This window comes from Anomaloglossus baeobatrachus, chromosome 5 (genome assembly GCF_048569485.1).
Source record: "Anomaloglossus baeobatrachus isolate aAnoBae1 chromosome 5, aAnoBae1.hap1, whole genome shotgun sequence".
Classification (NCBI taxonomy): Eukaryota; Metazoa; Chordata; class Amphibia; order Anura; family Aromobatidae; genus Anomaloglossus; species Anomaloglossus baeobatrachus.
The window spans coordinates 181,329,448-181,346,611 of NC_134357.1; the positions used below are offsets into that span (position 1 = coordinate 181,329,448).

Genomic DNA, 17,164 nt, shown 5'->3' on the forward strand with positions numbered 1-17,164 from the left:
ACACCATACCGGCTGCCATAACACCTGCCCCGGCAAAGAATTCTGCAGTGGCGGCTACTTCCTGGCTGCATACCACAGATGGCATCACAACAAACTTTCCCCAATCTCCCCGCTCCCCCTTCATTTACTGCCCGCCTCGGGGCAATGGAACCGGGCAAGGCCACCCTGACATTGCCTGACCTGACCTGCAATGGCCCAGCAATGAGTAGGTTAACCACCTGCCCCATGGGTGCTGTAATTGCAGATAAGCTCTAAATGATTTTGATCTTGTTACTAAAGGCTACTTTACACGCAGCGACATCGCTAGCAATGTCACTGGTGAAAGCACCCACCCCCGTCAGTTGTGCGTCACAGGCAAATCGCTTCCCGTGGCACACAATATTGCTAGGACACATACTTACCTGCCTAGTGATGTCGCTGTGGCCGGCGAACCGCCTCCTTTCTAAGGGGGAGGTTCGTTTGGCGTCACAGCAGCGTCACTAAGCGGCCACCCAATAGAAGCGGAGGGGCGGAGATGAGTGGGCGAAACATCCCGCCCACCTCCTTCCTTCCTCATTGCGGGCTGCCGTAGGTACAGTGATGTTCCTTGTTCCTGCGGTGTCACACATAGCGATGTGTGCTGCCGCAGGAACGACGAACAACTTGCGTCCTGCAACAGCAACAATATTTGGGATTAGAACGACGTGTCAACGATTAACAATTAGGTGAGTAATTTTGATCGTTAACGGTCGTTCGCACGTTTCACACGTAATGACGTCGCTAACGAGGCCGGATGTGCGTCACAAATTCCGTGACCCCAACGACATCTCGTTAGCGATGTCGTTGAGTGTAAAGCAGCCTTAAGGTTAAGAAAATCAAGAAAATGTTACTCTGATGTTTAGGGAAAAAAAAATCATGAGTATAAGACATGTACTGTTGACACCTGTCAGAAAAGGTTCATTGTCCAGTGCTTTTATATTCATGCTCTATCCTTAGTATAAATCAAAAATATCAGATTGGTGGCTTGCGACACCGACAGCTGGATGTGATCAGTTACTGAATGGAACAGCAAAGCTCTGTCAATCGTACAGTTACCACTTTGGGGTCTTGCAGACCCCTATTCATTCGAATAGGGGAAGATGTGTAGCAGCTGGCTGCAGCCACTGCACTGTTGACGGAGATGTGCTGTTCTGCTCTGCAAGAAATCACATCTGGCCACTGCCGGTACCAGGAGCAGCTGATCAATGAAAGTGCAGGTGTAAAACCCCCACCTATCTAATATTGATAAGCTATTTTAGGCCCTGTGCACACTAGAAAAAGGATTTTTCTCAAGAAATGCATTTTTACTGCGTTTTTGTGTGTTTTTGATGCGTTTTTTATGCATTTTTTCCACGGGTTGGTCCCTGCATTTTTTTTTACCATTATCTATGGCAAAAAAAACAGGTACCTGCAGAAAAGAAGTGACATGCTCATTCTTTTTCTCAAGAAATTCTGCAGAAAAAAATGTTCTTGAGAAAAAAATACAGTGTGCGCACAGCTTTTTTTTTTTTTTCCATAGGTTTTCCTGGGGAATGTCTGCAGAAAGGTTACAACCATTTTCTCAAGAAATGTATGCATCAAAAACGCAAAAAAAAAGTGGGTAAAAACGCAGTGTGCGCACAGGGCCCAAAGGACAGGCCATCAATATAAAATAAATGGTTAACCCTCTTAATTTATGTTTACTCCAAAATCTTACTCTTCCATAAATTTTGCGGAAAAGAAATCTGGATACATCTGACTAGACCAAAGTGTTTCCATTCTTCAATGTACGATATTTTGCATTGTTTTGTCCATTATAAAAATACCTATTTGATTCCCCTTAAACAACAATGGTACTCAAACTAGTTGTCTGCTTAAACAGCCTGCCTTGTGAACTTGGTAGGTTCAGATGTTTTAGTTGAACCTACTTTGTTGTATTCAACTGCAATTTGATTCAATCAGAATAATTATTGACATATCCCACTTTTTTTTGTTTGGTGCACACTACATTGGATAATGCTGTTGTTACCCCCAGTGTGAGCTGATCAAACACTGCAAACATCTCGCGCTGGGCTGAACACCGAGTGTACCCGAGCACAGCGATGCTCACACGAGTGGTTTGCATACATAAAGCACCCAAACTCCAAACTCTGATTTTTTTTTTAAAGTCTGTGTGCAGTAGGAACACCGAACACTGAACATCGGAGTCGCTCATCTCTATTGATGACCTATCCCTAGCATACATCATTAATGTGAGATGGATGAGAGTCCAACACCTAGCATACACACTGATCAGCTGTTTTCTGCAATGGTAGTGGCCAGATATAAGCAAAATATGAGGTAGAACACAGTAACCTTGCTTATTGATTAATGAACACAAATGTGTATCACCCATTAAATTGGTACAGAATACAGATATTTGACTACAGTGACGGATTTCGTACTCCAAGTAAACTCATTTTTATGACCTGTCTGAGGCCGGTTTCAGACATTCGTGTTTAATCAGGCACCAGTCACACGCTTGGTTATGGTCACACGTGTGTCATACGTATGTAACATGTGTGGCACACGTGTATGTTTAGCTTAGAAAAAAGACATCTCAGAGGAGATCTCATTTATATGTATAAATACATGTGTGGTCAATATAAAGGACTGGCACATGACTTATTTCTTCCGAAGACAATACTAAGGACCAGGGGGCATTCACTGCGAGTGGAAGAAAAGCGATTCCGACAGCTAAATAGGAAAGGGTTCTTTGCAGTTAGAGCAGTCAGATTGTGGAATGACCTACCACAAGAGGTAGTAATGGCAGATACTATAACCGCTTTCAAAAAAGGGCTGGATGATTTCCTCAGTACACACAACATTGTTGGTTATACAGTAAATGACTTAGTGACCAAATGTAGAACTGGTGGAGGAAGGTTGAACTAGATGGACCTAGGTCTTTTTTCAACCTTAGTAACTATGTAACTATGTAACTATGTTATTACTGCTACATTATGTCTAGGATGCACAAAGAGTACATTGTTACATTGTAGGGAACACCAAGAAAGACCTTAATATTGAACCCTTTAGACCTCAAACAGAAAATGGCTCCTTTTTATACCGACAAGGTAATTACTTCAGGAGGCAAGGGCACTATTATTGGGTTGTCACTTGCAGAGGAGTGAAAAAAACTGGCACTGTCCTGTGGAGAATGGGGTGTTAGCATAATTGAAGTGGTATAATACATGGACTGGACCAGTAATGTCTGGTGTTTATCAGAGAACACTTAAGGCCGCTTTACACGCAGCGACATCACTAACGAGATATCGCTGAGGTCACGGATTTTGTGACGCACATCCGGCCTCGTTAGTGATGTCATTGCGTGTGACACCTACGAGCGACCGCTAACGATCAGAAATACTCACCTAATCGTTGATCATTGACACGTCGTTCATTTTCAAAATATCCTTGCTCTTTCAGGACGCAGGCTGTTCATCGTTCCTGAGGCAGCACACATCGCTACGTGTGACACCCCAGGAACGATGAACAACAGCGTTCCTGCGTCCTCCAGCAACAAGGTAGGAGTGATGTGAATGCGGCTGCTCTCCGCCCCTCCGCTTCTATTGGTGGCCCACTAAGTGACGTTGCTATGATGCCGAATGAACCACCCCCTTAAAAAAGAGATTGTTTGGCGGCCACAGCTATGTCGTTAGGAAGGTAAGTATGTGTGACGCGTACCGGCAATATTGTTCGCTATGGGCAGCGATTTGCCCGTGAGGCACAAACGACGGGGATGGGTGCTTTCGCTAGTGATGTCGCTGCGTGTAAAGCAGCCTTAAGTGTCTGATATGCCAGCTGAAGGCTCTCATTGTTTGCTTTCTGGATTGTCAGAGATGGGCATCTAAGTCTGACACAGATACAGACTCCAGGAAAGGGGTTCAACTCTTGTGGTACTTCGCTTGGGTACTATTTGATGTGCCAATATCATCAGTGAAATCTGTGTCTGCTGCTAGTAATTGTGTGGGAGCCCTGGTAAATATAAAGGGGGAATATTTTCAGACTGACATTTATATCTTATGTCTTAAACAGAGTCCTCTGGAGCTAAGTAAGCCCATTTTATTATGAGGTGCACAACTTGTAATAAATTTTGGCATATCTTGGCTACAGTATGCATCATAAATTTCTGCCAGCTATGAGCTGGCACACAGTACGTTACTAATCTTTTCAAGGTTTTTTCCAGCATATTAAAATTTAGTGCCCAGCAGAGTCCAAAAGGACCCTGTTGGCCCCAGTACTGCAGAATACAAAACAGCCATCACAATTATCATGTGAACAGGGCCTAAGTGACATTAAACAAATGGCTTTTTTTGTAATAGGCAAGAACGTGTAACTCTAGGGCTTACTCCTGCCTTTAGATACTTTAAGCAAGGTCAGGAATACATTTATGTAAATTTGTTAAAGCATAGCTATCATGTGGATTTAGAATTTCTCAATTTTTATATGATAGACGGTCTGTGTTATAGCGCCCTAGTATTGCCCCTTGTGGTACAGTACCATGGCCCCTGGAGTTGCTCTGCATAGTATAGTGTATTCCATATACATGTTGTATACAGTGCGGCTGCATTGTTTTGTTTGTGCATCGTGCAGTCATGGCAGCTTGCACCTGTTCACATTTCCCCTATTTTGTTTAGAGGTACTGGTCAGTTTTCTTGTTATATACAAGACAGTCCATGACCATAAAAAGTGCCAGTTGTCATGTGTGCACCTCAGCGTCTAGAGTGATCCTCGGGCTCCTGTATTCACAGTATATTAAAGAGGTGGTTCACTCATATTTATTATTGGCCACAACGATATTATGTTGAGAAACAAGGTTTCTCTCAAATACCTTGTGTTACTAATAGTGCCTGTGAGTGGCGCTACTGCAGTCCGCTCTTCCCCATCGCATGACCCACAGGTTCTGTGACCTTGGGGATCCGGTGATGTCACGACAACTTCCTGCTCACCTGAAATCCCTGTGGCAGGCCCCAGTCTCCGAGAGTCACTGGGCTGTGGGCGCAATTTCATTGCTCACCACAGCCCAGCGTCACATTGTAGCCCCTCCCCCTTCGCTGCAGAGCACACAAGGAGGAGGGAAGCTAGACTCAAGGAGTCTGGGCCGGCCACAGTGATGTCAGGTAAGCAGGAAGTTGACTGAATATCCCAGCATCCCCGAGGTCACAGTGCCTGGGGGTCAGGTGATGGGGAAGAGCGGTCTGCAATAGCATCGCTCACAGGCACTATTAGCAACACAAGGTATTTGAGAGAAACTTTGTTTCTCAACATAATATCATTGTGGCCAATCTATATATATAATTGCCTTATTCTGTCTGTCTGTCTGTCTGTCTGTCTGTCTTGCTCCAAAATTGTGTCCTTACGGTGACACAAAGCTAATTGGCCGCTGGGCTCGCCATGGCCCCGCCCCCCCGCACGGATTGGCTGCTCGCCCAGGCTGCGCCCCCACACGGATTAGCCGGCCGCTCGCCCAGGCTCCGCCCCCCCACAGATTGGCCTCTCGCCCCGGCACCCTGCAGGCATTGGCAACTCGGCCACGCCCCGCCCCCCTCACGCAATGCACGCTAGCTCTGGCCCCGCCCCCCCCGCCCGCATTCCCCGAACCGACACGGTCACGGAGCCACGACTACCAGGTGAGTACTGTACCCCTGGGAGCCCACATCAGCGTATGCCGCCAAACCAGCCGACACATACCCTCGCATTGCTGGGGCTGGCCGACGTATGCTGGTGTGGGCTCCCGTGCGAGCGGGGGACGAGATACGCTGGTAACCATGGTAGCATCATTACCAGCGCATCTAGGTCCTGCAGCAGCGGAAAATACACACACGCACACACATAACAGCACACACACACACACACACACACATCAGATCACACTCACTCTCACACAAACATCACATCGCATCCACATACTCACAACATCCTGGGATATCGCTTGCTTCTCGGTGGCGATATTGTGCTGTGAGCTTCCAGGACCTGCCGGAAGATCACATGGCCAGAAGCATGTGGTATCTCCGGATGTTGTGAGTATGAGCGTGTATGTGCAATATCGTCAATGTGTGTGTGCGTGAGTGTATGCGATCGGGTGTGTGTGAGTGTATGCGATCGGGTGTGTGTGAGTGTATGCGATCGGATCTGTGAGTGTCGGCAGAGGAGCACGGCGTGCTGGAGGAGGCTGGGAGGAGAGAGGCTGATCCTGGGGAAGGCTGGGATGGGGAGGCTGAGAGAAGAGAGGCTGATGCTGGGGGAGGCTGAGGCTGGGGTAGGCTGGGAGGAGAGAGGCTGATGCTGGGGACCGAAAAGGCATCAGCTGGGGACAGAAAAGGCTGATGCTGGGAGGAGAGAGGCTGATGCTGGGATGAGAGAGGCTGATGCTGGGATGAGAGAGGCTGATGCTGGGATGAGAGAGGCTTATGCTGGGGACAGAGAGGCTGATGCTGGGAGGAGAGAGGCTGATGCTGGGATGAGAGAGGCTGATGCTGGGATGAGAGAGGCTGATGCTGAGGACAGAGAGGCTGATGCTGGGAGGAGAGAGGCTGATGCTGGGATGAGAGAGGCTGATGCTGGGATGAGAGAGGCTGATGCTGGGGACAGAGAGGCTGATGCTGGGGACAGAGAGGCTGATGCTGGGGACAGAGAGGCTGATGCTGCAGGTAGAGAGGCTGATGCTGGGAGGAGTGAGGCTGATGCTGGGAGGAGTGAGGCTGATGCTGCGGGCAGAGAGGCTGATGCTGCGGGTAGAGAGGCTGATGCTGGTGCAGCATGGGGGATGGAGCACGATGGGGGGTGCGCAGCATGGGGGATGGAGCACGTTTGGGAGTGCGCAGCATGGTGCATGGAGCACGTTTGGGAGTGCGTAGCATGGCGGATGGACCACGTTTGGGAGTGCGCAGCATGGCGGATGGAGCACATTTGGGAGTGCGCAGCATGGCGGATGGAGCACGTTTGGGAGTGCGCAGCATGGCGGATGGACCACGTTTGGGAGTGCGCAGCATGGCGGATGGACCACGTTTGGGAGTGCGCAGCATGGCGGATGGACCACGTTTGGGAGTGCGCAGCATGGCGGATGGAGCACGTTTGGGAGTGCGCAGCATGGGGGATGCAGCACGATGGGGAGTGCGGAGTATGGCGGATGGAGCACGTTTAGGAGTGTGCAGCATGGCGGATGGACCACGTTTGGGAGTGTGCAGCATGGTGGATGGAGCACGTTTGGGAGTGCGCAGCATGGGAGATGGAGCACGATGGGGGGTGCGCAGCATAGGGGATGGAGCACGATGGGGAGTGCGGAGTATGGCGGATGGAGCACGTTTGGGAGTGCGCAGCATGGCGGATGGAGCACGTTTGGGAGTGCGCAGCATGGGAAATGGAGCACGATGGGGGGTGCGCAGCATAGGGGATGGAGCACGATGGGGAGTGCACAGCATGGGGGATGGAGCACGATGGGAAGTGCGCTGCATGGGGGATGGAGCACGATGGGAAGTGCACACCTCCCCCCAACATACACACACACACGCGCGCGCACTGCACAACACACCACACACACACACTGGGAACCACAAACAACTGCCCTACACAGACACCCACACACACAGACAACGCTGCACACACAAATATACGCACATACCGCACAACACACACATTGCACAAAATATACCTCCCCCAAAACACACCACACACACACAAACCGCGCAACACACACACAACGCTACAGACACACAGCGCTCCACAAACAACGCAACACACGCAACACACATACAACACCGCTCTCACCCCCCGTCACAACCAGACAACACCCAGAACATGTACAGCGCCCTACACAAACACTTGGTAACTACACACAACAACATCTATATATATATAACAAAAATCATACATGAACTACACAATACGTAAATTCTAGAATACCCGATGCGTAGAATCGGGCCACCTTCTAGTAACAAATATGGGTGAACCACTTCTTTAATCAAACTTTACTTGTATATACTAGAAATATGCTAGTAATATTAAGTCTGATGTTTTCTATGTCGCGGTCATGGTATGGTGGTATATTTTGGCCCTTCCAGAAGTATTGATAATATTGGTCTTGTGTAGTGCATTGTGTTCAATACCAGTGTAGAGGTAACAGTAAACCACTGTATGTAAAAACTCTCTATGTATTCACATATATTTGTTTGGCGAGGAGGAAATACATGTTTTAGCCCTAGCCTTCTGCATAAAATCTTCTGAACATGGTTATGTTATTGATATAGTATGTTAACCTTTGGGTCCACACTTGTAATTTTGGCCAGGGCTACGCTTTGTCTAAAACTGGCCCTGTAAACTACAGAACTGGGATTTTCAGCACCATGGATGTTTCAGTAGGTGGAGAAAAGGTTGGGAGGATGTTAGAAAATTGTGGCCCTAAAGATATCTGGTTAACAAACTGCAGATACAAGACATCAATAAAAGAAGTCTTACTGACAGTATAGGCTGGGAAAGTCATGACTGCAATCAGAAAAGCCATCATCTGTAAATGTAGTTTGTGTGAATATTTTTTTTTTCTTCTGAAACTCTTCTCAGCAAAAAAAAAAAAGTGAGGATAATAGATGGGGATTATCAGAAATACAGAACTCCTATTCGCTTAAAATCTCAGGTCATGGAGAAAATCTAAATCCCAATGGCTGGATAAAACAAGTCGGAGGAAGACTGGCTTACTTCTTTCCAGCCTGGCAAACTAAGTAACAATCCATGGTAGCTAGACATCATTTAATTGGAAATAATTTCCCTTCCTTCTATTTGTAGTCACTAACACCCGTCTCTCTTATCCAGACCAGTGGGCTATAGAAAAGGTAACTTTTTCTATGTGTAAGAAGAGAATTTTAATTTTGGGTTACTATTGATGAAGAACACATGCATTTTATTCCACTCTGCTCCTGATCTAAAAGCCATAGGATCTTGCAGAACAGTCATAAGTTTAAAGCAGATCTTTGACATATTAAAATGTCTATATGGAGAAATCCACCGTCTATTTTCACTTTCCAAATTGTTAACACATATACAATATATTACCATATTACCATATCTTGATTTATCCAGAGATTTAGAAGTACTTAAGAACTGCAGTCTCATTCAGTACTCAACCTCTTAATTTTCCATTTTGCCCTCTTCCCTTCAGATAATCTAGGGATGGTCAAAAGCGTACATTAACCAGATATATACCAAAGAGAAAAATGCCTGGATGTCCACCTCTTGGCTTTTGAATAGATGGACGGACTTCATTTCGTATTTTATCAACTGTCTTGGCACTTACATGATGCAGTTTGGCAATTTTCTTGGCCAAGAGACCTATACTGAAGAGCTAGATGATGCTGTTTCTCTTCTCTTGGGAAACCTTTTTCATAGCTGCTCCTCAATTCAAACCAATGACCTTTTGCTTGGGAATCATACTAATAACACACTGAGCAATTAGGGAATGTGAGAAAAGGTTGTAATTTGAAGTATACAGTAAGGAAAATATTTTTCCACCACCAGGAGCAAAACAGTAACAATGCAGTGACATGACAAGAATCTATATAACTAATGATATGCTGAATAGTTGAAAGTCAAATTTATGTATGAAATAGACAAGATGATTGTAATATGAAAGCAGTCTCACGTTTAAAGCTGTAGTGGATGATGAGATATGGAGCTTGAAAGTGAAACATTCAAAACATTGTTATCCTTTTGCTCATCAGGGTAATAACTGCAGTTCCATTAACATTCTCTGCATCTTCATATCTTGAATAACTACGATTGTCAGACTCAGACTCCATTCAGAAATTCTCCTTTCAGGTTCTTTAATCTCTTCTCTGGTAGCTGAATCTTTATTACAATATAGGAAGTGACTTCTTTGGAGACAAATAAATCTAGTACTTTAGACAACAGATGCCAACCCTGAGGTATTAGGCTTAAGGCCACTTTATACGCTGCGACATTGCTAACCGATGCTAGCAATGTCAAGCGTGATAGCACCCGCCCCCATCGTACGGCCGATATGTGGTGATCGCTGCCGTGGCGAACATTATCGCTACAGCAGCGTCACATGCACATACCTGCTCTGCGACGTCGCTATGACTGGCGAACCGCCTCCTTTCTAAGGGGGCGGTTCATTCAGCGTCACAGCGACGTCACTAAGTGGCCGCTCAATCAAAGCGGAGGGGCGAAGATAAGCGGGACGAACATCCCGTCCACCTCCCTCATTGGTTGCGGGACGCAGATAAGGAGAGGTTCCTCGTTCCTGCGGTGTCACACGTAGTCATGTGTGCTGCCGCAGGAACGAGGAACAACATCGTTACTGCAGCAGCAACGATATTTGGGAAGAGGGGGGCATGTCACTGATTAGCGATTTTGAATGTTTTTGCAACGATTCAGAATCGCTAATAGGTGTCACACGCAATGACATCGCTGACGTGGCCAGATATGGGTCACAAATTCGTGACCCCAACGAGATCACTTTAGCGATCTCGTAGCGTGTAAAGCCACCTCTAGGTTTTCTTAAACCCCATAGGGTTTTCATTTTTTTCAGAACACCTTTGAACTACAAAGTGCTGCAAGCACCAATCCAAATCATCAGGAATTGATCCCTTTCATTGACAAGAGGAAATTACGCATTCGGTCAATACAATGTCCTACATAAATCGTCAAAGAGAAACAAATAATTATTTTTTGATGGATTTTTGCACACAAATTTCTTTGCTACCAGAATCAATTTTAGTCTCACTATTGGCAGTACATTTAAAACATAAGGAGAATTATACAAAAAAATTCCCAAGTCGCAACAAGATCTATCAAACCCAAAATTTCTGCCATGATCTCAATTCTATGGGAGTTTCAAAAACAGACCTCTTTGGAAATCGGCAAGTAAAATGTTGTATTCAGTGTATCACTTAGACAACCTACAGGGGTTAGGTAGGCTCCAAGACCACTTTTGGGACAGCATATCTTACACTTTTACTCATATGGAAATAATCCAGAGAGTGTAGAGGAAGATCAAAGAACACAAAGTCAGAGCCATTGGATAAGACCCATTCTGGTGAGCCATGCTAAAATCCATATTAATATCAGATCCATTGATTCTTCAGGAACTGGTAGAATTCTTACATTAGGGTCTGATTTTTCACCTAGAGATGAAAAAAAAATCTAATGGCATGGAACTTGAAGGAGTGATAAAGCAAAAATAAGGCAATTAGATGTGGTTATTGACACTCTCCAGAAAAGTAGGAAGTTAGTGACCTCTCAGACTTATTTAGAATCTGGCAGGCACCCCAATGGTACACATCGACCATCCTAATATACTGTAGTTCTATCCTATCCTGAATATATTAACTAAAGACCCATTTAAGCTTATTGGGTCTATCTTCCTTACACATCTAACTGTAGATGGTTTTTATAGTTGCTATCACTTCTGCTAGGAGAGTTGGGGAAATATTTCCCTTGTGAGGAGAACTTCCCCATATGCATATCCTAGAAGATTATTTAATCTTTGGGTTAGAATTGTCCTTGACATGACACGAGATCGCCTAAACGTCAGAGGTTTTGTGACATATCAGAGACAACACCAACAATATCGCTGTGTTTGACAAGTAGCAGAAAGTGGGCCCCTGCTGTGAGGTTGCTGATAGTGACAAAATGATCAGGACCATTTTTTGCTCATTGGTCTCCTGCTGTGCAGCACGCATCGGCGTGTTTGATGGCGGGAGACCAACGAGCGCTGGTTCTGAGTGTGCAGGGAGCCGTCGTTACATGGGTAGCTAATGACTGGTGACTGATGGCTGGTCGCTGTGGAGATCTGCCTGATTGAAAGCTCAACAACGACTATGTAGCGACATTCCAGTAATACCTGCCAGGTTGGATCGCTGGTGGGATCGCTCATACATCGCTATGTGTAACGGGACCCTAAGAACCATGATAGCACTCTTATATTCCCACCTTTTTAATTTTTATTTCAGTAGACTGGGTGCTATAACGTGCTGTTTGAAAAAAGAACAATCAGATTGCATAAGTGTCGCAGGCGGAGGGGACGCGCTCACCACGCTTGGGTCCGGGGCTTCTGCTGCTGCTTGGTGGCTTGAGCAGTGGGCCGGACCTGGGGACTTGAGCAGCGCTCCTCGTCCACGAGTGAAAAGGGGTGGTTTGTTTTGGGAGATAGTTCATGACGGCACCCACGGGTCGTGGTGATAAGAGCACCACCGCTGCTAGTGACGGGGATCCCGGGAGCGATGGTAGGGAGCAGCTAGGATGTTGTCCCCTCCGTGGGTAGGGGTTGGTGATCCCGGGGCCCGGTGGTGTAACGGGGAGGCTGGATGGCTGGGATGCAGGGTTGCAGGGGCAGCGCGGCGCGGTGCCGGATTGCACTGGTGTACTCACTCAGGCAGTCAATGACAGAGTCTCTGGTAAACCAAACAGCTGGATGGACGGGTCCCGCAGCCGGCTGCAGTGTTTTGTGCTCTCCCCGGACAGCTGATGGTGGCTGTCTTTCCCTGCACCTGTTAGAATGTTCTGACTCTTGTGGTTGCCCCCCGGTAGTCCGCTCCCCGGCGTATAGGTACCGAAGGAGCCCGTTTTGCCCGCAGGTGCTGGCCCTTGGATCTCTAGCCTATGGCGGTGGCTGTATATCCTCACGATGTGGACTGTTGCCTTCTGTCGGGTCTTGGTTGTTGGGAAACCCCTGGGGTTCCGGTCACACTCGGATTTGACCGTTGATCAGCAGCTCCAAGCCTAGTCGGGGTCCGATGGCCCTGCCTGTGTGCTTAGCTTCACTTCGCTCCCCGGTTCGGTACCGGCGAGCCACCGCCCGACCCCGGTCCTACGGTTCTGCAGAGGTCCACTAACTCCTGCAGACGGCCACCACCATCTGCCAACCTTGCTGTCAGTGCCTGGGCTCCGACCCAGACACTTGCAGTTTCTACTCCTCACACTTTCACCTCCAAACTCTATCTAACTGCTTTTCATGCCTCCAGGCCTGTGAACTCCTCGGTGGGTGGGGCCAACCGCCTGGCTCCGCCCCACCTGGTGTGGACATCAGATCCTGGATGGAGGCAACAAGGGTTTTTGTCTGACTGGTGTGACTATCCAGGGGAGGGGGTGTGTGTGGTGTTATGTCTGTGACTACCTGGCTAGTCCAGGGCGTCACATAAGACTAATCTAAGTTTTGGAAATTCCCTGAGGCTAGGAAGGAGGTACTTCTTTTTATCTTTCAGCTTTTCCACTACCTTGGGATGTGCCTATCTCTCTGTGGTGCCATGGGAACTCGAGGATACAATACGAGGAGCGAGGAAACAATTACCGATAAGTGTAATTACTGATTTCTCCCCTTCACCTGCTATTTGGGAGTCTTGTTATATATGTAATCATCATTATCATTCTAAGCAAGTTGAAAAGATAAAAAAGCAGAGTACAGCTCAAAGCATAATACCATTAACACAGAAAGATTTATAGTATGAAAGTAGTGGAGGTCCTCACCTCTGGTTGTCGTGAAGAGCTACAACAACTTATCAAAGCACATAGACCAGGAGCGGTCTATTTGTAACAGATGCAGTTGCCTCCGGGGCGGTGCAGGTTGCTTGAAACTCACTACTCCGTGTGCTGAGTATAAAAACAGAAAAGAAAAATAAAAAAATATCCTAAAACTAGCACTGAATTCTAAATAGAATAAAGGTATTTATTAAATTGTCTTTAAAATACTCTGATTTGAGCCCGAGTCCAACTTTCTCAGATCAGCTCTGTCTTTTTTATGCAAGGAGAAGGAATCTCCCTCAAATACACCTTATTTTTTAATACATTTTAATAAATACTTTTATACTATTAATGATTTAATATTGGTGCCGGGGTATTTTTTCTTTTCATTTCGGATTATCATTATTAGGGTATCTATTTTTGATCTATATTCTCTTGTTAGACCGGAGTTATCCAGCACTGTCACCATGTATGAAAAATCACAGAAGTAGTAAAATAAAAGAATTACTTGCATCTTCTCTCCTGGGTGCCCGGCAGTGTCTGACGGCTGGGTAGCTGACCTTCGACTCCACACAGCCTAATTGAAGGACAAGATCTTTGTTCTGTGATGAATTTTAGTCACAGTGTCAAAAGCACATCAGCGCCATAAAACGTGTTGGAACAGAGCTATACTCAACTATCAGCAGTAAGTGAGGTCAGAAAATGAAAAGAATATAATTATTATGGTCTGTACTCTGTCCCCTGTGACTTTTCCTCACATCCTCAGCCTCTCAGTGTCATTTATTCCATTATCTACTTCCTCCTTGTTTCCTACATGCTCAAGTTCTTTCTCCCCTTCCATCATCCGCTGTGATCACTAATTTTCCTTCACCTCTGAAGCTCCTTTTACATTGGAGACAGCCTCCCTCCGCTGAACTGCTCGATAACAGCTGTTATATCTTCCGCCAGTGGAATTTCAGCTTTGAAACCAGCATCATATAGAAATGATGCCCTACGTCTCCGAGCAAACTGTACCAATGCCATCTACTCATATCATTTACTAATGCAAATTCTGCATGAATGACCATGATAATAACTTCTACACTGACATCGCCCAGCTTTCAATAGTAAAGACAAAATACATACAACGGCCAAAAACATGTGGAAAAGGTGTCAGCTGCTAGGGAGTAGATAGGGTCCTGTGCACCCAGTGTCAGCATAATGTGTACTAATAAAATGTGCATTCCAATAAATAATGCCCTAGCTAAATAGATTAAATAATATTGATTGGATACAGCATATAATAATCCCATAAAGGTAGACAAAATAGTAGCAGTTATGACAAACCATACCCAAGCATTTTATATATACCAGAAACTGATTACTGCAGCTGTAATTAGTTGTAAATAATGTTTGTGTAAATTATTTTTGGACTACTATCATCATCCTATGGACAATGTAATAATGGCTTCCTGTATTTTTGGTATGCTCCTTTATGGTTTGCATTTACTACAACTATCTTGTCTACCTTTATGAGATTATTATATGCTGTTTCCAACTCTTGTTATTTTTACCTAATTCAGTATTTAGCCTGGGCACTATTTACTTTAATACTAGAAGTCCCAGAAATTTCGAGCTCCGCCCTGAAGTCCCGAAGGAGGGTCAAATGACAAATACAATAAACTGAATAGAACTAACTATAAACTAAATGGCTAAACTCAATGGAAAACAACATCCTCCTGTGGTGCAACAGTAATGGCCTTAATTACAGAACAAAAGACGGTGATTATAGGATGTTAGCTAAATCCTTCAGGTCATTCAACCCGTCTCTGGGTTCCAAAGGTAGAAAAGTTAAATGACCCCTCTCTGGGACTTCTAGTGTTAAAAGTATTGAGCGCTAAGATTTGCTTTTTTATCACTCAGTTGTTAAATGAAAAAGGAGTTCTGATTAGAGATGAGTAGATTGATTCACAGAAGATTGAGTTTGAGTCGAATTTTCTGAAATTCATGGATTCACGTGAATTCATTTATTTTGAGATTCTAATTGCGGTTGAAAAAAAAAAAACCTTGCCCATCACCATTTCCCACACTGATGAAGCATCAGAGAGCAGGCTAATGTCATTATGTGTTGGTGCATGGGCTTACCCATAATGCCCTTCAGCTATCACAGATCAGAGGTTCTCAGCAGAGCACAGTTTGTACTGCAGAGTTGTTTTCCAGAGTTACTGGGTAAGTCTCCCTCTCTGTTAGAGTGTAAGCTCTTACAATCAGGGAGTTCTCGCTCTCTCTCCAGTAGAGTGTAAGTGTAGCGCCCCTGAAGCCATCAGGGAGATACAAGGTACTTTATCCCCATCGGGATGCAGGGCCTACCCCCTAGGGACACAGAAGACCAGTGCTTGTAACACGAAAACACTAATAAAAATCCCTGTTTTTCCCCAACATCCCTTATAGAACGGTACAAGGCTAGGGATGGACCAATGGATGGCCGCATAGAGGTGGAACTAATCCAGTCCACTAGATGACCAGGTGGGAGGGGCAGACAGTGGAGAGTAAGGAGTTATGAGGAGACATTGAAAGGGAGCAGATAGAATGACAGGAGTAAACAGTAACCTGAGGTCTCTGGTGGTTAGTTGCTGATGGAGTACGGTGGAGTGCTCCCAGAACTACGGACCAACGGGGTACAGAATCCTAGGTCAGGCAAAAGCTCTAGGCAGATCTGATAAAATCTGCATAGTGAGGGGACCATCAAGGACCTCACTGACTTTGAGGTTCGGGACTCAGTAGCAAAGGGAGAACTGGGGACAAGACCAGAGACTCCAACCCCTCAGGGTTCACGTTACTGTCATACGGACTGCAGTAGAAGACCACCAGGAGGTGACCCCCAGCTGCTCTATTCCATGTGTAACCACCAACCAAAAGACAGATGCAGGGAAAGAAGCCACCAAGTCACTAAACTGGCACTGGGACTAAGGGGACCTGTGGTTAAGACCAGCCAGCCTTGGGTGACCAGTTACCACCAGAAAGAGAGTAAAGAACCAGTTGCACTGAAACCCTTGTGTGGCCTACCTTTTTCCGACACCCGTCACATTACCTACCCTCTGGGGCCTGGCTCTGCTTGCGGAGGGCCCAACATTCAGGCTGCCACCAACACCAGCCCTAGTAGTGGACATAGTGCAGTGGCGGCTCCATCTACATAGCCGCAAGACCGCAAGTGGCATCACGTGTGAACATTATTCTAATCCCCTGTAAATATTCCCCTTTTCAAAAACCACCCAGGGCACGGAACCGGGCAATGGCCACCAAAGTGACATTTCCCAATTATACACCGCCCGGGACCAAGTATCCCATAACCCTGGGCGACACATAAGCTCTTATGGTGAGTACTGCCCTCTCTCTCTCCTGCACTGTAGAGTGTAAGCTCTTATGGTTAGAGGTGTCCCCTCTCTCTCACCTGTGAAGTGTGAGCTCTTATGGTCAGCCAGGTTCTCTCTCGCTCTCAATTCCTCCCCATGTATTTTACATGTAATTACAAACTTTGCAATTTTATTTGCTGTGAATTAAAGTTTTGTGCAACATTTTTGACAGTCGGCAAATTCAAATTTCAAAAGATCTACTCAGATATAGTTTTTATCCATCTGCATCAGCCACTGTCTAGAAAAAACTGAGAGGCAACAGTGCA

General features: G+C 46.0%; 1 long non-coding RNA gene across 1 annotated transcript in view; it reads right to left on the bottom strand.

Annotated features, from left to right (window-relative positions):
* The window catches only part of LOC142311029 (uncharacterized), a 65,423-nt gene extending 51,344 nt beyond the window's left edge, over positions 1-14,079 (bottom strand). The window contains exons 1-2 of the long non-coding RNA XR_012754233.1: positions 14,015-14,079; positions 13,513-13,635 (exon numbers count right to left, since the gene is read on the bottom strand). This is a non-coding gene — a long non-coding RNA (uncharacterized LOC142311029). The remainder of the gene's footprint in view (positions 1-13,512; positions 13,636-14,014) is intronic.
* Positions 14,080-17,164: the final 3,085 nt, after the last annotated feature.